Source organism: Sinocyclocheilus rhinocerous, unplaced genomic scaffold (genome assembly GCF_001515625.1).
Source record: "Sinocyclocheilus rhinocerous isolate Xijiao unplaced genomic scaffold, SAMN03320098_v1.1 scaffold72, whole genome shotgun sequence".
In the NCBI taxonomy this organism is placed as follows: Eukaryota; Metazoa; Chordata; class Actinopteri; order Cypriniformes; family Cyprinidae; genus Sinocyclocheilus; species Sinocyclocheilus rhinocerous.
The window spans coordinates 998,746-1,022,692 of NW_015628351.1; the positions used below are offsets into that span (position 1 = coordinate 998,746).

General features: G+C 35.8%; 1 non-coding gene and 2 pseudogenes across 1 annotated transcript; 2 read left to right on the top strand and 1 right to left on the bottom strand.

The window, feature by feature from the left end:
* Positions 1-391: 391 nt before the first annotated feature.
* Positions 392-463, bottom strand: trnae-uuc (transfer RNA glutamic acid (anticodon UUC)). Its single transcript has one exon. It is a non-coding gene; the product is annotated as a tRNA-Glu (tRNA).
* Positions 464-1,124: 661 nt separating this feature from the next.
* LOC107737530 (45 kDa calcium-binding protein-like) lies at positions 1,125-3,994 on the top strand (annotated as a pseudogene).
* An 8,120-nt stretch (positions 3,995-12,114) lies between these two features.
* On the top strand, positions 12,115-22,497 carry LOC107737665 (carboxy-terminal domain RNA polymerase II polypeptide A small phosphatase 2-like; annotated as a pseudogene).
* Positions 22,498-23,947: the final 1,450 nt, after the last annotated feature.

The window sequence follows — 23,947 nt, forward strand, 5'->3', positions numbered from 1 at the left end:
GAAACTAGTTGCTATGAATGTGCCATCAGTTGTCTTTGTTTGTCATTGAAAGTGACGTGACATGTGGCCAAGTATGGTGACCCATACTCGGAATTAGTGCTTTGCATTTATCCCATCCAAAGTGCACACACACAGCAGTGAACACACACACACACCGTGAACACACACAGTGGGCAGCCATTTTTTTGCTGCGGCGCCCGGGGAGCAATTGGGGGTTCGGTGCCTTGCTCAAGGGCACCTCAGTCATGGTATTGAAGGTGGAAGAGAGCGCTGTACATTCACTCCCCCCACCTACAATCCCTGCCGGTACGAGACTCGAACCCGCCACCTTGGGTTACGAGTCCGACTCTCTAACCATTAGGCCATGACTTCCCCCTTAAAGGAACCCACCTTCCCATACCGGGAGTCAAACCCGGGCCGCCTGGGTGAAAACCAGGAATCCTAACCGCTAGACCATATGGGGTCATTGAGTCAGTGTTGCTGCCGGGACAAGGCATGACAATATGGTAAGGGGCGTAACATTTCCATCACACGCTTGCGGTATTAGGCCAATCACAACGCACTGGATAGCTGGCCAATCAGAGCACACCTCGCTTTTCAGACCGATGAGCTTTGTAAAAATCGACGCGTTTCAGAAAGGCGGGGCATAGAGGAGAAACAATAATGTACAGTATGTGGAAAATAATGTGTTTTTTTAACCTTAAACCGCATAAACACATTTCATTACACCAAATACACAAAATAATGTTCTTTTTAGCAGCATCATATGACCCCCTTTAAAATACAAAAATGCAGTAGTTTATTTTGATACATGGTGTGGCTGCTGTATTTTGTAATTTGTTTTGATACACTTAAAATTAAGGTATTTGGTATTTTATTTTAAAATACATTTTGATGTATCTTTGCCCAACCCTGAAAACGTGTATGTTTTTCTGTAACTGTTCAACATGCCCCCAAGAAATGTGAGTTTGACAACATTCTTCAAAATCTAAACAAGTAAGGCCTACAGCACAAATGGTCAGAGAAAAAAACTGATATGAAAGGTAAACAGACGTTTCAGTGTGTATTTTATAGGCAATTGGGCTGCTAGTACAGTAGATGGCGATATGTGCGTTATCCCTCACCTCATGTTTCACTAGAAGAAGACACGCGATCTTGACAACGTTGCAATGTTTATGTCCTGAATGCCTTTCGGGTGTCAGTCTGTGTGAACTCTTGCGGTTATCGGTCTGTCCTGTTTGAGTTTGTGTGTTATCTGAGTCCAGAGAGGGCCATAAACCGCTCAAGTGACCAGCGTTTGGTCTCGAGTGACGACGTGTACAGGAACTACGCGATGAGCTGCACATAGACAGTCGCTCAAGGTGCCTTCAGTACAGCAGGCCACCTGCTCCTGTTCATTCATCTGATACTTTATTTTTGGAAAGGACCGTTCAAACGTCCAGGTTGGTAGCTTGTTATTTATTTCCGTTCACAAGTTGCATCTTTATTCGTTCAGACAGGTGTTGTCAAACATTATGTGCTGATTCATATTCAGTACTGAGTAATATTGAGCTCAAATTAATACATTAATTGGTATAATTCTATCAGTTCCTCACGAAGTCTTTGTATTTGATATCATTTGATTAAAAAAAGGTTTACAGTAAATAAATAATCTTTCAGTAACAAACGGCACAGTCTTATTTGAATATGTTTAAGTTGGCTTTAAATGTGATATTCTTTTTCTTTTCATAGGGTTTCTACATCTGTTTGTGACGTTCAAGCAGTAAAACCATGTCTAACCGGAGAAGACATCAGCCTGGCCGCCTGTGCGCCTCAACTTTGGCCGTATTTGTGATGCTGGCTTTGAATGTTCAGGCCAGGCCAGCAAATATATCAGCGTTAAAAGACAAACACCCCAACAGCAAAGAGGACAATGAGATCCTTCCACCTGACCATCTGAACGGTGTGAAGATGGAAATGGACGGTCACCTCAATAAAGACTTTCATCAGGAGGTGTTTCTGGGGAAAGAGATGGAGGAGTTTGAGGAGGACTCGGAGCCCAGAAGGAACAGGAAGAAACTTATTGAAATCTTCACCAAGTATGTGTACAGCTGTGGAAACAGTGCGATTTTCCCATGATGTGCTTGGGTGTCATTCTAAAGGCATTTCTAGTTTAACCCAATGAACAGTGAGCAATTATAGTAAGCTGTGATGAAACGGAAGTAGTGACAGATCTTTTTTTCTGTATTGTGACATACAGGTGCATCTCAATAAATTAGAATGTCGTGGAAAAGTTCATTTATTTCAGTAATTCAACTCAAATTGTGAAACTCGTGTATTAAATAAATCCAGTGCACACAGACTGAAGTAGTTTAAGTCTTTGGTTCTTTTAATTGTGATGATTTTGGCTCACATTTAACAAAAACCCACCAACTCACTATCTCAACAAATTAGAATACTCCATAAGACCAATAAAAAAAACATTTCTAGTGAATTGTTGGCCTTCTGGAAAGTATGTTCATTTACTGTACATGTACTCAATAACTTGGTAGGGTCTCCTTCTGCTTTAATTACTGCCTCAATTCGGCGTAGCATGGAGGTGATCAGTTTGTGGCACTACTGAGGTGGTATGGAAGCCCAGGTTTCTTTGACAGTGGCATTTTCAGGAGGCCGTTAAAGAAAACAAGCTCAGTTTTCGTGCCGTGGACCCTGATGGGGATGGTAAGTGGATGTTGTTATTTAGACCCATGCCATAATAAAATTAAATTATATGTCAAGTAGAGATATGTTGAATCAGATTTCTTGTAAGTTTAAACATGATTTGTAGTTATAAATGTTTCCTGTGTTTTACTAGAGCAAAATCATATGTATATTGTTTTTGGCATCTGCCATGATGATTTCATAACACTTAACAATGGTCTTGACTGCCAATTTCTCAGGACATGTAACTTGGGATGAATACCGTGTGAAGTTTTTGGCCAGTAAAGGTTTCAATGAAAAAGAAGTGGCTGAGAAGATAAAAAACAATGAAGAACTGAAAGTGGATGAAGAAAGTAAGTTGTAATGTAGAAGATGCATTTGTCAAATATGGTCTAGTACTCCTAACAAAGCCGTTTCTAATGATATGAATAAAATATGGCCTCACTACAGCTCAGGAGGTTCTGGAGAGCTTGAAGGATCGCTGGTTCCAGGCAGATAACCCTCCAGCTGACCAGCTGCTGAATGAAGAGGAGTTCCTCTCGTTCCTGCACCCAGAGCACAGCAGAGGCATGCTGAGATACATGGTCAAGGAGATCATCCGAGATCTTGGTAATCTTCAATTTATGCCTAAGAAATGCCAACAAAATTCATTGTGATTCTTAATTTTAAGCGAACCCTATATGTTTCCTAAACAGATCAGGATGGAGATGGAAAGTTGACTCTTGCTGAATTTATCTCCCTCCCCATGGGAACTGTGGAGAATCAGCAGGCCCAAGACATTGATGACGACTGGGTTCGAGAAAGGAAGAAGGAGTTTGAAGAAGTCATTGACGCTAACCATGATATGATTGTGACCATGGAAGAGCTGGAGGTTGGTCCTCTTTTATCAGTGCTGTTAAAGGATAATAACACTTTTATAGCATCTAATTTGAATGAATATCTGTACCTTGCTGATACCCCTTCTGTCCCACAGGAATACATGGACCCTATGAATGAGTACAACGCCCTGAATGAAGCCAAGCAGATGATTGCTGTGGCGGATGAGAACCAAAACCACAACCTGGAACTAGAGGAGATCCTTAAATACAGCGAGTACTTCACTGGCAGCAAACTCATGGACTATGCCCGTAACGTACATGAGGAGTTCTAAGACGTCTCCTCAAGTCTTTATGAATATGAATAGCATGTATATATATCCCTAAAGTGTCGCAAGGATGATCTTTGCTTGCTTCCCAGACTGGGATCAACAAGTGCATTCGGACTAGGGCTGTGCGATTAATCGAAAACGTCATAAAATCGCGATTTGAGCTTGCGCGATTTATAAATCGCTTTATAGCACGATTTTCCACGCCCCTGACCTCCCGCAGTATGCTTTCCGAACCAATCAGAATGCAGCGCGCCTAAATGGAGCACGAGAACAGAACAGACGGGCGGGCATACAAACGTAAAGGCAGGTTCACACACTAATCGTGATTAAAATCGAAATCGCTAAATTGATCAAAGATATCGCGTTAGGGTTTTTTTGTCCATATCGCACAGCCCTAATTCGGACATGTTTGTGAATGTACAAAAAGTCAAGCCACAAAATCTGTAATGTTGCAATGTGCAGATATGACGTATTATTAAGAGTTTGCCTTCATAATGTCATAGATTTCCATTTGAGCCCCATAAAGTTCTATAGAAATAATTTCATCAGGTTTTTGAGTGTTGATAATTAAGAGAAATGTCTGTATATGAGGAATTGGTGAGGGGAAAGATTGTTTTCCACATGAAGGTGGAATTCTTTAAAAAAAAATAAGAGTAATGTAAATAATGTAGTTGTTTGGAGTGCCATAATATATAAATGTATTCACATTTTGGGTGGGTTGCTTATGACAGGGTTTGAGCTTCCTGACATGTTATTTCCAAAGATGACGAGCCAGCAAAATGATTTAGGGTGGTAATTTTGTGAAAACTGTAACATACAGGACTATACATAGCACTTATTTGAGATCTCATCATTAAATGCAAAAATGCAGTGAAAAAGTCTAATTAAGAAATCATATTAACAGAGTTCATAGGATAATTAATCCGTCCAGATGTGACCTATTTGCACATTGAATCATTTTTAAGAACCCTATTATGTCATAATTGTACATAGCTTGCATATTATTATTTTATTACTTTTAAGAATTCAGTTCACCCTGTTACCTCAGCAGCCTCCTTTAGTTAAATGTTAGTTAGTATAATAGAGCATCTTATTCCTTGATGACACTGAAGTTTCTCCATTGACATCTGTATTGTAAAAAGTCATTCAAAGTGAGTTAATTTAAACATAAGAGAAATGCTTCGAGAGGAATTATATCATTAGGAACTATAATTTACCCTATTGAAATTGCTATTAAAAATGGAAGGACCAATACATGTATTTTCTGTATTTGAGAATAAAGTTTTATTAAAATACACATATGCCTTATGGAATTAGGCTAAAGTGTCCTATTGACTGTGTGTATATAATTGAGCTCGAGTTTTGGTGGTGATCTTTTTTTTTTGCATGCTTTGGTAATGTTTTGTTATTGAATTCTATTGTGTGTTTATTGGATGTTAAAATATGAGCTGCTAATGTGTTCAGAATTATCCTTGTTCATTGACTGATCATATATTACATTCATCCTGTGGAAATTAAAGTAACTGCTTAAAGTAAAAAAAAACAAAACACTGAGTGCTGTTAAATGCTGTTACATTATATTGAAATAATATAATACACATTATAATATATGATACTGTTATTCTGCATTTATGCTATTCATATTCAGTGCATGAAATCTACATTACCTTTTAAATTACTTAAAAATTACTCAAATTACTTATGTTGTGAAGACTATTAACATTTAATCTTTCCTGACATTTGAAACACGTTTCAGATTGTAGAAGTAACAATCAGGCTGATTTTTTTTAAATTATTATCATAAATAAATGGAAGTGCATGTCATTATGCATTCTCAGAATCAATTTTAGAGTAAATATTCTCCATAAAATCTAGTCATGCTAAGAACTAATGTGATGTTCCTGATGTTTAAAAAAAAAAAAACTTTTTTAGCACTGTTTGCGTTTTGGATGAAGGGGTGTGATGTTCAGTATGTACTGTAAGTAACTGTAGTTCAATATACTTAAGTATTATTTTAGAAACCTTAAACTTCATTAACTGACTTGTATTTTTACTCAGTTTCTGGGGTAAAAATATACTTTTTACACCTTAACATTTTGCTTAGACATTCCTGTTACATATTTATCATTATCTGGTGGATTACAACGTAAAGCTATCTTTATATTATCATCTTGCTAAACAAACAGCAAAATCACACTCCTAGGAATTACACTCAGTCAATGAAATTAAACTACGGTCTTTCACTCTTTATACTATATAAATATTATACTAATATGATTTCATCAGTACATTTTAAAAATAATTATTTTTTTATAAAATCTACTTTTAAGTTTGTAAGTACTTTAAATGTAAAATGATTTACTTTCACACAATTAGGTTTTTATTTTGTTTTATTTTGAGCTACTTAATTTAAACAAATTTTCACACAGTCCATGATTTTTTTTACACTACTGGTTCAAAGGTTGAATTAATTAAGATTTTAAAAATGTTTTTGAAGGAAGTCTCTTTCAGTAATATTAAACAGTAATATTATGAAATGTTATTACAATAAAAAACTATCTTCTATTTTTAATATATTGTAAAATATCATTTATTTCTGTGATTGCAAAGCTGACTTTTCAGCAGTCTTTGCAGTCTTCAGAGTCACATGTTCTTTCAGAAATCATTCAAACATGCTGATTTACTGCTCAAGACACATTTCTTATTATCAATGTTGAAAATATTTGTAGTAAGAAATTAATACTTTCATTCAGCAAGGATGCATTACATTAATCATAAGTGACAGTAAAGACATTTATAATGTTACAAAATATTTCAAATAAATGCTGTTCCTTTGAATTTCCTATTCATCAAAGAATCCTGAAAAAAAAGTTTCCTCAAGAATATCAAGCAGCAAAAATGGTTTCCAATAATGATAATAATAAGATAATTGATTATATCCGAGCACTAAATCAGCACATTAGAATGATTTATGAACGTGAACATCAGAATCATCTATATCACTCATTATATGGTCTTGCTGAGATATTAATTTGACAGTGGCTATTTTCTTGGTTTGTTGTATAGTTCTTGTTGACATTTTTGTTTGGTTCAGTTCCTGTTTGGGAACATGCAAAGCAGATCACATCCTGTTTAAACGGAGATGGCCAAAAATTCTAGAGATGATTTAATTGTTGATTAATACATTAAATGTACGCTTAGAAATTCGTATAATTTTTGCATCATACTTCTGCACTTTTTGGCATTGTATAACTGTGAATATCATTGGCTATTATTAAAATTAATTGATTGCTATGTTTTGAATTAAAACGCCTTTTAAATGACTAAATATACATATTGAAAACACATAAAACTGCTCATAGAACTACTTTGAAAATATTTACACAATAAATGGTCTACTATATTTTTTAGTTTTTAGTGTAACCACAAGGAGGCAGTAGAGCGTCAAAAATCATAGACTGCTGGTATGAGCATGATATGTGCCTCTGAACTCTTAAGACCCTAATAAATATTACTACGTTCTTTACACATATGCCTTGCAAAATCCAGTTTACCTCCAGCTATTATTTGTGTTCACCTTAAAATTTATGCACAGCAGCAAGAATTTTTGCAAGCTTGACACATGCATGTCACTTCCACGCTCAATGGATCTAATGAGCATCCAGCTGGCAATCTTTAAATTATTAAAGGAAGTAAGAGTCTCTTTTCTGTCCAATACATAAAACCGTCCCAAATGCTGAAGTTCTAGCTGAGCCCTACTATAGGGTGTGGCATTGTGTAAAGAGCAGACAGACGGGTTTCAAGTACGGTGGTGGTAGAGAGAGAGGCTTTTTTTCACTGCTAGAGACTGTTATGTAAGGAGGGAGAGTCTTCCCACCTCCCCTCTCTGTTTTTGTTTTTCTCAATGAGCCAGGCTCTCCCTGACGCAGGCCCCTGCGCCTGTCCACTAGGCCCCTTTCCTGGAAACAGAGCCTGGCAGGGGCCACTCAGGGGGAGGGTTGGGGGGGAGAGAGAGAGTGATTGTGGGAGGGGGTCTCCTTCCCCTTCCTGCAAATCACATGGCTTCAGACTTGAGTCTGAGCCTTACAGAAACCTCAGATTTGGTCAATCTGGGCACAGCTCTTGTTGAGCATATGTGTTCGAGTCATTGAGTGCATGGACCATAAGTCACTGAGGGTGGGGGACTCTAGGCAGGATTACGTATCTTATATCCTGTTCACTGATTATTGATATGTACAAAGAGCCTGAAGACTGAATGAATCCTTAAGATATCTCAGGATTTCAGCACTGAAAAAGCCCATGTTCATACAGTATGTTGTGATTCGATAGACTGGTTTACGTGCATCTTTTAAAAAAGATTTTATTTACAATTATTATATTTAATGCAAGAGAAGTGTTATTATATTTACCTGTATTATTAGTTCTTTATATTATTATACTAAAACAAATGTAATATAAAATTGTATATTCAATTTTTTATAATTATATTATAATTATTAGTAGTACTAGTAGTTATTGCATTTTAATATATGCACTAATCTTCAATTGTTTTCAATAATTACATTTTTTAAATGTTTTTGAAAAAGGTCTCTTATGCTCACCAAGGCTGCATTTATTTGGTCAAAAATACAGTAAAAACAGTAATACTGTGAACTATTATTACAATTTTAAATAACTGTTTCCTGTTTTAATATATTTTAAAATATCATATATTCCTGGTAAAGCTGAATTACTCCATTACTCCAGTGTTTAGTGTCACATGACCCTTCAGAAATCAGTCTAATATGCTGATTTAGTAAGTATAGGAGCTTTCTTAGGGGAATCTTAGAAGCTTTAAGAATGCGGGCCCTGATCAGTATGTTGAAGAGCTTGACAGTTTTCTTGTTTGCTTGTCTTGAAATGTACACCACAAATGCTTGAGTTTTATGGAACAGGTTCTAATTTCGCTCCCTCCTTGTTCAAGGCACCAATCCAGAATTGTAACCTTATAAAAACACAGCAATTAGGTTGCCCTTTTGGATTAGGGCAGGTTCTAGGATTACCATTTGGGTTTAATGAACTTGTTGGAGGCAGGTACAACTCCACGATGGTATCTACAGATTTACAAAGGGGATCTACCTGGCTCAAGAAGATATTTGAGAGGAAAGTAATTGTCCACCCAAAAAAGTTAAATTTGCTTAAAATGTACTCACCGTCAAGCCATCCAAGATGTAGATGAGTTTGTTTCTTCATTGGAACAGATTTGGAAAAAAATTAGCATTACATCACTTGCTCACCAATGGATCCTCTGCAGTGAATGGGTGCCGTCAAACTGAAAGTTCAAACAGCAAATTAAAAACATCACAATAATATTAATCCACACTATCTTTTAACTTTAAACCAAATATGAGTCAATAATCCATTATAATGCTTGATCCAGTGAAAAAGTCTATCCCCTGTTGTCCTCCCATATCAAAATCCACCAATACATTTGTAACTTTTTTTGTGTGTGAATGTTTTCACTTGTAAACAATGCTTGACCTGTGCATATTTCTCTCCTGATTATCAGCTGTTTGGTCTCTTATTCTGACGGCACCCATTCACTGCAGAGGATCTATTGGTGAGCAAGTGAAGTAATGTTAAATTTCTCCAAATTTGTTCAGAAGAAGAAACAAACTCATCTACATCTTGGATGACCTGAAGGAGAGTACATTTTCAACAAACTTTTATATTTTGGGGTGAACTTTTCCTTTAAGAGCCAAAGGTTGGTTCTGTAAGAGTCTTTGAACACACTTTTGCTCTTTATGTATTGTAAATTTAAATGATACGAAATTAAATGAGTAATGGAAATATATTTATGCTTTTTTTCTTGTGAAAACAAATTACACAAAAGGACAAAAATTCTTGAATCATTAGAATTTAATTGTGAAAAGCCTCCATAAATACTTTTTATGATTACTTGCACCTTGAGTGACTGTCTTTTACACCAGCTTCTTTGCTGTAAATATTATTTCAATATTAAATCATTTTACAAAGAGCTCTCAGCTCGACTTGTGTAAATCAAGATAAAGCTTCATTAACAATGTCTTTTTATCTCTCAGTTTTGACCTCTATGGAATGTTTAGTCAACAGGACAAACAAGGGGCACTGTATACAGCAAGGAGGTAACACTTTGGTTTATAGGGACCAGTTCTTACTATTAACTTATTGGCATACTGGCTGTTTATTAGTACTTATAAAGCACATATTGATGCCTTATTCTGCATGACCATATTTAGATCCCTTCTCCTACCCCATACCTAAACTTAACTCAGCAATACCTTATAACTATTAATAAAAATAAGCAGCAAATTATTTTATTGAGGTAAAAGTAATAGGTAATAGTTATATGACAATGAGTCCCAAAACTAAAGTGTGACCGAAGTTTTCATTTACACAGGGCTGAAAATTGTAGTTATAAAAAAAAAATAATACATTTGTTGCTATTTATGAAACAGAATTTATTATTTTACCATAAAAGCATATTTTAATGTTTTATCTTCTTTTTTAAAAATTTTTTGAAATAGTATGGTTTGATATTATAATGCATTGTAAACAGAATGACTTTTTTGTGATTCCATGCCTTCCACTGCAGAGCTGCAAAAAAAAAAAAAGCAGAACATGCTTTTCCCGCTTACACTTATTTTTGTCACATCTGACATCTGCACAACTTCCACATTTCTAAAACTAGGAATGTAAACAGTGGTACCATTCTTGTTTATGTCTTGGTTTTGTGGTATAGAATTGGTCCCATTTGGGAATAGGCAGAAATAGATCTCCAACATAGGAGTTCTGGGCAGTACTCAGACCTCAGACTCATAAAAACTATGCCTGTTATCCTTTTATCACTTACATTTACCATTCTTATGATTTAAAAAAAAAAATGGATAGAAACACAGAATGTAGAAACATAGAATGAAGGAGCACAGCTTTCATTTCACATTGTTTGCAAACAAATTGGATGCTATACAATAATTCATTAAATCATTCAATCATTAAACCAGGGGTGGGCAAACGTGGCCCTTCCAGGCCACTTTCCTTCAGAGGTTAGCTCCAACCCTAATCAAACACACCTGAACCAGCTAATCATTGTCTTCAAGACTACTAGAAGGCTACAGGCAGGTGAGTCATATCAGGGTTGGATCAAATATCTGCAGGAAAGTGGCCTGGAAGGGCCAAGTTTGCTCATCACTGCATTAAATTAACACCTACCTGGGTTGCGGAAGGCATTATACAGGGCAATTAAGTTTTCATAATTCAGAAATTATGCATATATATTTTTTCACACAGCTGTCCACTGCAGTTTTACAATGATGCTTTTTCTGACCAACTGTTTCATACTATGACATGAAATAGCTTATTATCAAAGCAAACAAGTTCTTATAACATGGTTTGTGAAGTTTGATTATTTTGTTCATTTTTAATGTTAAAGTTTAATGACCTAATTAGTTTGATTATTTTGTTCATTTTTAATGTTAAAGTTTAATGACCTAATTAGTGAATTTATTTTAGTGATGTCATACTCCAAGAAATCTCATGCTGGAATTTACATTACACTTGCATTCATTTGCGCAAATAAAATACATTTAGCACTCAATAAATATACATAAACGACTTTGAATAATAATGTAATAACTTGATTGTGCTCTAGTTCATTTATTTGTTAATGAACACAATAAAATACCACTTTATGAAACACTGTCTTATAATTTTGGACAATGTTCTATGTTTGATTAAATTACCTTTTTTTGGCACAGAATCCACAGGTAACTCGAATTCTGCAATGACAACAAAAACAGATCTTTTGAATTGATCAATATATATAGCCTTGATTAATCCACTTAATCATCGTCACAACTACAATGTTGAGGAGGATCAGTAGAAAAATGATTAGGTGGATTAGGTGTGATGCATTTTTAAAACCCGAGTTTTTTTTTGTTTTTTTCCAGATAGTACCCGTTCAATCCCATTACTCATTTCCTTTGCAATTTCCTCATTATTAAATTAGCATTCCGCCACTGCAGTTTAGATTAATATGACCGCTTCTGACTACTGATTTGCGACAAAACCAGCACTGGAATGTTTTCAGTGTGGAGTGTGCAGAACAGAAGAATGCTTCAGCTACTCCCACTTCCTGGAGATCCAATCCGAAACGACCAGCTGTTTCAAGGCGCCCCTGCGAGTCCGTCCAAAGCAAAACAATACGCAGAAAAACATAAAAACCGTAAATTATCGACTAGTTTCGCGTCTTATCTTCTTCAATTTTACTCCTGAGCGAATTGGTCGTGTCTTTTTAAAAAATACTATTTTGGATATAGCCCAGCGACGGGGTTGTTTATCTGTAGTAAGGGGAACTTGAAACCGTCCTTGCCCCATGTCCTCGGTTGTTTTTCTTCTTTCGCCTGGATTCTCCATGTTGTTGGAGAAAAAGTGAGGGCTTTACCAAGACTAGAGGGGGCTATGGATAAATATACAAGCGATAAAATAAACCGAGACGCGAAGCCTAGAAAATAGCAGATAAGAGAAAACAAAACAAAGTGTCATGCCCCTCCCATGTGGAATAGAATAGAAGGCGGGAATAAATAAGTATCAAAATATTTTGTCGCCGTAGGTTTGAGATATTTTTGCGCGAACGGAAATTATTCATTTCAAGCCTCGCTAGCTTTTAATGCCACTAAATGCGGACCGACTGTTTGTCGCTGGAAAAGGTTGGTTGGACGTTGAGGGCTGTGCGTTTGTTAGATGGAAAGTTCTGTCATCACTCAAGTGCAGAGAGAGGATTCTCGGTTGTCTTCGAAAACAGGTAGGCAACGCACTGTCACATGCTAAACGGTGATGTTTTAGCGCTGTCAACTCTTTTTATATTGAGTGGCGTTATCGCGTCGCGCTGTTCGGTGCGCGATTCGAGCGTGTTCGACGCTCGCGCTGTGACAGTTATTTGTCATATCGAGCTGATTGACATGTCACAGTCGCGAGCGGAATTCGTTACGTTAAGTTCAAACCGTTGGAACTTAACGAATTCTGCTCCGTACGGCGAAATGTAAATCCGCTCAGGTTTGTATATGGCTTAATAAAGAGAAATACATGTGTAACTTATTTTACCATATAAGTTACATGCTTTGCTGTTGCAGTAAGGCATTGCTGAATGTTTACGTAATGTTTTTTTTTTTTTTAAGAATTTCAGACGACGTGTAACGTTAGAAAACGTTGACATGTTTTTCTCTCTTTAATGTTTTTTTCCCCTTCTTTTTATCTGGGCTCCTTAGTGTATATTAAGAAAGTATGTGTTTTATTTATGTATTATTTATTTCATTATTTATTTTTCGTTCACGCAATAGATGTGATTCTGATGTTTGGACATTGTTTTAAACATATAACGTTAACCAATCCGGCCAAGTTAATTCGTGTTGCATGTTGTTTACTCTTTTGTCGACGTCGTTTCATCGTTTGGTTAATGGATAAGTTAAATTGAGTGACATGTTGTTTTAACCTTATGCAGATTGTGTTGCAAAAACATTTTCTGTTTACGTTAATCGACTACACGACTACCTACACTAGTACATCTCACACTTCTACCTAAGTAAAACTACACCAAATATCGAGTTGAAATGTCGAAAAACATCGGCCTAATGGAGAGCGCAAGGTGCCGCGCTGGAATGCGCAACACACCCCTCAGCACACGCCCTCCATCTGCTGCGCGACGCTGCGATTACACGCGTAAACCATAACGGTTAATGAAGGCCTTATCTAGACGTTTAACGAGTAAAGGCCACGGTGTTATGCGGAAAATTACATAGTAACCATTTTGTAACCCCTTACTTACTACCTGGCGGGCGAGTCTATCTGCTCACTGTTTTGACGGGCAGTTCGTGCCAGTGTTTATCGTGAGCCTTGTAAATATGCGCAGAGCTGTGCGCTTATTATAGATCTGACGCAAAAACAATATAAACACCGGTCGTTCTAGTATGACTGTACTTCACTTATGTCAATTAGGGTATTATTTCAGATGTTTACGATCTCTAGATTAGTGAATTACAAGCAGCCATAATGTTGGGAATATAGTCAAGCCAAGTCTGCAGAATTTCCTTGAAGACCCCTTGAACTCAGTTTGTACTCGCTGGCATAAAGTGTGCAGTGTGACTTTTCTGTTTGTGGCTATAACAGCAAAGACTCTCAGAAATGATGGTGTTTGGGATGTGAATATATGTATGTAAGACAATAATATTAAAAGGTTCAATCAATTTACCAGTATAGTTTAAACATATGTGCCATTTAGCTTCTAAGACATAAACTTTGTATTTATGATGGTTTGAAAATCATTTTATACCATTTTATGCAAATATTCAGACTCAGTAACTCTGAAACTATCAAGTGGTGTAACCCAACCCAGTAAAAAGCACTAAAATAGTTTCTTTTCACGTAGCATGTGAGTGCACTCAATTCAAAAACATTTTCAAAGATATTTTTCAAGGTAAAAATATAATGAATTTTTGAGTCATAAATATAAAAAATGCTTAAAAAGGTCAAAAATATATAAATATAAAAATACATATATAATGTCTTTTTTTAACAAACTAAATGGCTATAATTCACACTTGTCAGGGTCTAAAAGGGTCCTCTGTTTCGTGACATGGCAACAAAATGGCTTCCTGCTTGTTGTTATGCCACATTGACTTGATTTGTCTGTCAGCAGTTTTTCTAATATTATTTTAAGAAACAATAACAAATATTTATATGTAATTACATTTACCACCAATTATTTTTTCAAGAATTTAATCCTTTTAATGAAATTATTTTCTTTTTTACATTCTCCAGACAGCTACACTATGTAGACATTTTTGATCTTAACCTTCACAATAAAATATCAAAATAATTTTAATTCAGCATCTGAAAATATTATAGAAGTCATATTCAAGTCATTTCTGTATGAACTGCATTTCTTAAAGTGTTTTTGAATCATTTTAATAGATCTGTACAAGTCACGTCATTGACCCCTAAACCAGATACCAAATGCTAAGAATGTTTGCAATGTTTATGTAAAGTTTTGTATATCCTTGCTATAGAACCTTGTGGAATTAGATTAAATTAGTTTTTTTAATATATTGGTATTCAAATCAAGCAAGGATTCAATCTTAGAAATGTATAATGTAGACAGTTATGTCTCATTTTGTCATTAGCTGAATATCCATCGGTATGCAGCTGTGGTTTAGTTTAATGTACATCATAACATCAAAATGCAATTCATAAAGAAAGGCAATAAAAGCAATGCTTAGTTTAAATATAAAGGTTATCCAGTATGGATGTTTTTCAACAACTGATACTGAGGCTGATATGTAGAGATAAGGGTGACAGACTGCCGATATAAAGCCAATATATACAGTACATAACGCAAATTAATGATAGCAAATGAGAAAATTGCAGTTATATATTAAATATTTGAAAACACTAAATATGCACTCAGGTAGCAGATAATCTGAAAAGCATCAAATAAAAAAAATACCAGGCATGTTGATCACTATTAAGTCACTATACATGTGCTTCAAGAGCTCAGTGAATTTTCATTCTAAGGATTTTTTTTTTTTTATTAGATACACAATTTTTATATATTTGAATGCATTAGAATTGTGTTTATATTAGTGCTCAGACAGCAATCTGAATGCCTGAAAAATAGTTTCCATATGTATTGATAATACGATATGTGTAAAACTGGTTTGAGCAAATCTAAGACATTGAAAACATTGCTGCTGTTATACCAGTGTTTTCTGATCTTCACCTATTAGATACATGCAAAACAACTGAGAAAAAAAATAATTTCTCAGTTACTTTGTCCACTGGTCTAATTACTAATATCAAGACCTTGTTGTTTTCTTAACAGATTCCTTAGACTCCAGTTACACACGATCCCTTGAAACTCAAATCCATGCTTGCCATTTAATTCACTTTGGTGATCTTTATTATCTAGGAAAATAGATGACAAGTTTCTTTTATTCAGCAGTTAAACTGTTTTTTGGTAAACGGATTAAAAAGTACACACACAATCTCATTAGATTAGGTCTGAGCAGAACCCTGACCACTTAAAAGCTTCTAGCAGAACCTTTGATGGTCCTTAACAAAACACCCTTTCCAGTCCGCTCTAAATGCTCGGCCGTATCGCTCCATCCTCATGTGAAAAATGTTTTCAAGAAGGTGCATTTGAATTCATGGATACATTTTCCTTGTACTCCATTTCCTGAGTCGTTTTGTTAAGCAGGGCGTTATCAGCGAGTGTACAGATGGGCAAATACAGCACAGAGTAAATGATGACGAAGGAGGCCATTTTCTCGCATCCTCCCTCTGCTGTACATGCTGCTCGTATGTTACATAAGATGATTCCTATGGCTACATAAGCTCCCATAGGAAACGAGAGGGGGAAAAGGTGCCTGGAATCAGCCCCTGCTCATCATCACGGTCAATTCCTTTAGCTGAGAAAAAAACTATTCATTAGTAGTACTGAAGTTACATCACCATAGCAATAAAAAACAGATTCTAATCATTGCATGGCGCACTTTCATGTTGCGACAGCTTTTGTGTCCATTTTTGTTCTTCTTGGGAATCTCAACAGGCATGTCTGAACAAAATCATGTTTCACTTACATGCAGATATTTGCAAGCATAAGTATGCAGAAGCCCCCTAAATATGCAAGGAGTCCCTCGGTAATGCACAACAAAGCTCGCTACAGATGTCGTGTTACAAAACATAGCTCTTATTTCTGTGGCTACAAGACTTCTAGGTCTTGTTTCTGCCGTGACTCTCCTGTGATGAAATGGCAGGAGCCGTGTGTGAGTGCGTTAGAGTGTGTGTATGTTTTGCTCCGAAGGTACAGCTGAAATGTGTGGGCTTTCCCGCCCTCTGAGATTATATAACATATACCAGCCGTGGCCAGCAGTCTCATTTAAAACAGATTTTCTGTGCCATCTCTGGAGAGGGGCGGCTGAGCCTTTGGTCATTTTGATGTCGATAGGCGCCGTATTTACTGACGAAAACATACATTTCATTCCAGTGCTCTGAATTATTTAAGAGCTCTGTCAAGGCTCAGTGGTGCATTTGATGCAAATGTATCTAGCTGACTGTTGCTGAAGTTTCTGTTTTTCATCTATTGGAGACTAAAGTGGTTCATTGAAAATATTTATTAACATTTACTAATGCGCTCTGGGTGGGGTTTGGCAGTAGCACTTAGTGGGATTGTTTATAAACCACGCAACATGAGCCTTTTTATGCTATGTTTATGCAATACAATTATCAGCGGGACTAATATATGCAAATTATGCATTTGAAAAAATTGCTTTATTGTGTTCAAACAGATCAGGTGAATAAAAGCTCGCCTCAGAAACCTGGGAGTAGGAATATCTTCAAAAAGCTCATCTGTTGCCTTCGAGCTCAAGATGCCCAACTGCCAACATCACCTACCCATGATGCCTTGCTAGCGCCTGAGGACAATGGGACCATTGCCAAAGTATTATAGTAACCATTAATCAACACTGTCACTTTTTGTTCTAGTTTATTTTGTGTCATTGAAACATGAAACAAATAAAGAAAGAAACATTTTAAGGATTAACTAGAAGTAACTGCCAATCGTTAAATTGTTATTTCGTAAAAAAAAGTAAATCAACAACTGTACATTGTCAAATTGTTTTATTAATAAAAAATATTACACATATATATATATATATATATATAATAAATTTGTATATTATTTAAATATTTTATATAATGTTTAATATTATTTTAAGTGTGTGTGGCTAGAGAAATACGAAGTATTTCATATAAAATTATTATAATTATGTATTATAATCAGGATGTGTAAAATTAAATGTACTGTTCAGACAATGAAGGGGCAATGCAATGTATTTTTTTTTCTCTCTGGGTTTTTTTTTTATCCACATTGTGTTTTTGTAGCCAATAAGCAATGCAGATTTCATTGTGCCTGTGGAGATTGAGGGGACCACACACCAGGTGAGATCTGATAAATGTTTGTGTATGTGAGAAACAGCAGTAATCCCCTGCCAGTGCGCACTGACTTGAATTGTGCTGGAGGAGAGTGGAGATGTTAATGTAGTATATTTAAAAGTGAATGATGAGCGCCATCTGCTGGACTGATGTGAGAACAACTTTTCAGATTGTGACATCACAGCGCACAATCACAAGATTGCCCATTAATTCATTTATTTAACTCAAAAAAAATATGAGATGAACACCACAACAAGCAGTACAGTCAGAATATTTTTTTTAATTGGTTTTTACAAAAAGAGGAGATTGAATTTGCATTAAAACCTTTATGGTTCTTGTCAACTTTTCACGGAAAATCTGCATTTGGCCTCTACCTGGTTCAAGTAATCCAGGATAGGTTAGTTCCCACTAATACGGCCTATTCTTGATTACTTGTTTCAGGAGGAGGCTACGAGCGACAGCACTAGATGGATCTACAGAACATTTTGTGATTCATTTTATTTACAGAATGTTGCAACTCTAAAGCCTCTACATGTGAATGGTGAATTAAAATCATTAGTCACATGAACAACAACGAACCCATCTGTGTTTTAGGTGTATGTGTTGAAGAGGCCATACGTGGATGAGTTTCTCCAGAGGATGGGAGAACTGTTTGAATGTGTTCTGTTCACTGCCAGCCTTGCTAAGGTATTAATTATTAGGAGCTTTTTCATTAGGAGCTTCGGGAAATAGAAATTCCTCACTAGTGCTGGTCAGTTATGCTCCTGTAGTGTTAGATTTATTTTCTTCTCCAGTAACAAAGTGTCCTTAACCCATCCCTCCTTGTCCTCATTCATGGCTGTTAGTATGCAGACCCTGTGACTGACCTGCTGGATCAGTGTGGCGTGTTCCGCACACGCCTCTTCCGTGAATCTTGCGTCTTCTATCAAGGCTGCTATGTTAAAGACCTGAGTCGCCTCGGCCGTGAGCTCCACAAAACCCTGATCCTGGACAACTCCCCTGCCTCCTACATCTTCCACCCCGAGAATGCTGTGGGTTTCACTGTCCTGCCGCTATTTAGCGTTTTTGTTAAAGCCCGCTGAGTTAAAAGCCCACATGATTAGAAAATAAAAAAATATTGATCTGTTACATCTTATCTGTAGATACCAGGAGAGTGTCTACTGCCAGCAGTGACCTCTCAGGACCAGGGAAAGATCTGTGTGATCATAGATCTGGATGAAACACTGGTGCATAGCTCCTTTAAGGTACACCCCGGTTATTAACACTGATTGATATTGTAAATTTGACATTTTAAGGAGCTTCATACTGTGTAACTAAGAATAGGTGCATATATGAAATATTAGCTGTACAGTAATTATTGCATGTAAACAACAATTATTGGCATGCAAACAACTGCGTTAATAACAGTTTATCACTCCACTGGTGTTTTTAACCGTATCCACATTGTGTTTTTGTAGCCAATAAGCAATGCAGATTTCATTGTGCCTGTGGAGATTGAGGGGACCACACACCAGGTGAGATCTGATAAATGCGAGAATGCTGTGGGTTTCACTGTCCTGCCGCTATTTAGCGTTTTTGTTAAAGCCCGCCTTCTAGATTCTCCCTCTTGCTATTTAAAGGGTTAGTTCACCCAGAAATGAAAATTCTGTTATTAGTTAGTGCCATGTTATTCCAAACCTCTAAGACCTCTGTTCATCTTTGGAACACAAATTAAGATATGTTTGATGAAATCCGAGTGCTTTCTGACCCTGCACAGGCACATTCAAGACCCAGAAAGGTAGTAAGGACATTGTTAAAATAGCCCATGTGACATCAGTGGTTCAACCTTAATTTTATGAAGCTACGAGAATACTTTTTGTGTGCAAAGAAAACAAAACAAAAAAAAAACAGACTTCATTCAACAATTCTTCTCTTCCGTGTCGGTCTCTGCTGACGCAGGAGCTGGCGTTCTGACGTAGAACCCGGATGCGTTGGGGTACTGTCGTAAATGTGCGTCAAAGACTGATACGGAAAAGAAGAAATTGTTGAATAAATTTGTTACTTTTGTTTTCTTTGCGCACAAAAAGTATTCTCGTAGCTTCATAAAATTAAGGTTGAACCACTGATGTCACATGGGCTATTTTAACGATGTCCTTGCTACCTTTCTGGGTCTTGAATGTGTCAGTTGCATTGCTGTCTATGCAGGGTTAGAGGGCTCTTGCATTTCTTCCAAAACATCTTAAATTGTGTTTTAAAGATGAACAAAGGTCTTATGGGTTTGGAACGACATGAAGGTGAGTAATTAATGACAGAATTTTTATTTTTGGGTGAACTATCCCTTTAACAACTGTTAATTTTTGCTGTATTTGACATATATACAGTGGGGTCCAAAAGTCTCATACACAGTATATGTAATGTGTATATATACTGCCATTCAAAGGTTTGGTAACTGAATTTTTTTGTTTGTTTAAAGAAATTAATACATTTAAGTCAGCAAGGATGCATTAAACCAATAAAAAATGACAGTAAAGACAATGTTAAAAAATATTTATGTTTCAAATAAATGCTGTTCTTTAAACTTACTGTTTTGTAATGGCTACTGTAAATTTGGCTTTGCCATTACAGGATGTGATGGCAAAAATGTGAAAATAAATTTCAATAGAAAAGTTATTTGTAATTGCAATAATAGTTGACAATATTGAACATAAATAGCAGCACTGAGCATGAATGCTATGTATTATTATTCACACTGAATGCTAATGTATTATTATATGTTGAATAGAAACAAATATATATTACATTATATATATATATATATATACAGTGGGTACGGAAAGTATTCAGACCCCCTTAAATTTTTCACTCTTTGTTATATTGCAGCCATTTGCTAAAATCATTTAAGTTAATTTTTTTTCCTCATTAATGTACACACAGCACCCCATATAGATAGAAAAACACAGAATTGTTGACATCTTTGCAGATTTATTAAAAAAGAAAAACTGAAAAATGCTCAGTATTTAGTAGAAGCACCCATTTGATCTAATACAGCCATGAGTCTTTGGGAAAGATAATGATTTTAGCAAATGGCTGCAATATAACAAAGAGTGAAAAATTTAAGGGGGTCTGAATACTTTCCATACCCACTGTATATATATAGTTCATCAAATATCATGTGTATATTAACAAATGTTTAAAAGTGGAACAGTTGAAATTATATTGACAAATTTTACAATGTCTTTGATTAAAATTATATTTGGAATATTTTCATTGCAGACTATTGGACCCTACAGTATATGTAACAAATGATTGGTGTACCACCATCCAAAATGATCTTCATGGTTTTAAAATACATAAACCCAGTAGATTTAAATTATCCCAAAATGACTATAAATTAAATAAATAAATTACTATAATAACCTCTGTGCCTTTAACAGGTTCCTGTACTGTCCTGGTTTGATGACTTGGAGGACACTGAGCTGCTTCACCTCATCCCAGTATTTGAAGAGTTAAGTCAGGCTGATGATGTCTACAGCAGACTCGAACAACTCAGGGGTCCATAATCCCTACACCACCAGACCTGGGCAAACCTCCACGTTGTGTAGCACTGACTGCCAGTCACACGCGAGCGGCTCATATGACAAGAGAGACTCCGTCTTCTGACCTGAAAACAAGCACGAAAGCTCAGAATTCTGCTCAGCACAAAGTATATGCGGTTCTGCTACAAGGTTTGAGGACCTTAAACAGTTAGAACAGAAGCCAGCTTTGTCTCAGTCATCGAGCTTGAATTTTGCAATAACAATTTACAGATTTTATATTCCTTTTTTACTTTTCTATTTTTTGTTATTAACCTTTTTTTTTTTTTTAGTTTAAAATGACATTATTTGGGAGATTAAAACTGTTCAGAGGGCAGGTCATCCTTAATCTGCAATTATGTTATACAGCTCAGCAAATAACAAAGCACAATAAACTTTCAGGCCAGTCTTTCTATGCAAAGTCCTACCTGAACTCAACCTCACACTTTTTAATCTTCAACATTCATATTCATACTTTAAAGAAAAACTAGTGTTTCTAATGTATTCCAGATTCAGGCGTAAAATGCCACAGGAATACACACAGTCTTATCCAACATGCTATGCATACTTTTTTCCATAAATGCAAATGTGACACCAAGCACCCATTCGTCCTTGTTTCTGATCAGTCTTATTACTTTACACAAGGCCTTGTTTAAACTGCAGTTTTTTACTGTTGCTGAGGTGCGTTAACATGGCATTACTTAAAAAAAAAAAAAACTGTTTTATGTTAATTACAACTACATGCTTATCTTGACACTTCCTGTATTCAATCTTAAAGTGGCCTTATGTCTGCTTCAAGTGTACATGATGGGGTTTTATGATACGCAAGGAGCAGAATTAACACCACAGAATGAACCAAAGAGATTTATGTTGTTCAGTAATTGTCTTTCTCTTTGCTGTATTTATGCAGACAATTACTTGTACTGTCATCTATGTGTATATTTGGTTGAACCTGAATTGAACTTGAATTGTCCGTCTTTGTATGATACTGTCTGTCGACGCAGACCACACGCGCCACCTCTGTACTTCATCTTATATTATTTGGACATGACCATGTTTATATATTATAAGTTGTTTTTACTGTAGCACAAATATTCAAAATGGCCATGTTTTATATATATATATATAAAAAAGGGCAGATTATTGTCTTTTGTTTAAAAAAAATGCCCTGATAAGATCTGTGTTGCCACGTTTTTGACTTTTGTATTTGCAACAATAAATTTTTCTGTGGAACATTATGTAAATGTTGTCTGCGTATTGTCTTATTGAGCCACTGTAAGCTATTATTAATAATAGTAATAACCTTATACATAGCTGCACAGAATTCAAACAGCATGTAAATAGCATTCAAATTCAAGACACATCCACTTCTGAAAGATGAAACTCCACAAAAAAAGCATTTGGATTTCTTAGCCTAAAATAATCTTCATTTTGCGGTTTGATAAACTGTTTGATGCCAAATAGGGTGCATCATATATTTTAAGTCGTTTCAATCATCTGACGGGTAACTTGTACATCCTTGTTCTGACCACTAGGGGCAACAGAATCCATCTAAGTTTATATGAAGACATACAGGTGCATCTCAAATTAGAAAGTCGTGGAAAAGTTCATTTATTTCAGTAATTCAACTCAAATTGTGAAACTCGTGTATTAAATAAATTCAATGCACACAGACTGAAGTAGTTTAAGTCTTTGGTTCTTGGCTCACATTTACCAAAAACCCACCAATTCACTATCGCAACAAATTAGAATACTTCATCAGACCAATAAAAAAAAAAAACATTTTTAGTGAATTGTTGGCCTTCTTATGTGTCACATTTTCTGTAATAAATACAGCACACAAACATACTTAAAAAGGTTTTATTGAGTTGCATGAGTGATGGCGATTGCTTAGAAAGGAGATTATGAAAACACATTTATGGCTTTTGCAGGATAGAGTGAAAACAAAAATCAGATAGCACCTTATATAAACATTTTACAGATATATTAACAACTTCATCATAAATTCTTTTGTAAACATACCAAACTAATATAAAATATTCCTGACAATTACAACCGAGTAAATAACAAAGGTTATAACGGCAGGCAAATCAGGGAACTACGATAGTAACACAAACTACTTATAAAAAATAAAACAAAAGATTTTGTGACAAATCAAGAATGACATGCGTATAAGATTGAGGATGACTACAAAGTTCATTTATCTGTACAAAAATTTTACACAGGCCTGGAAAGACTGTTGGATGTCAAAGCATATATGCTTGGGAATGTTTCTAATTAGTCTTTTGTTGTGGTCTTTTCGTAAAAAAAACAGCTATTGAGGTCAGCACAGATTAGAAAGGATTCGGGTTGTACTTTTTAATCTACTAACCTATGGCTTTTTGAGCAACCACTTGAAAATGAAAAGTTTTTTTTGCCTGTAATCCATTTTGCAGGATTAGCATCATCAAATGTATGCGATGCATCTTGACTTGAATTGCACCAAAATGCTTTGGGCTGAAGAAATACAACGGGTTTGTGGGGAAAAAAAATCAGGAATATCCCCCCCCCCCCCAAAAAAAACCCT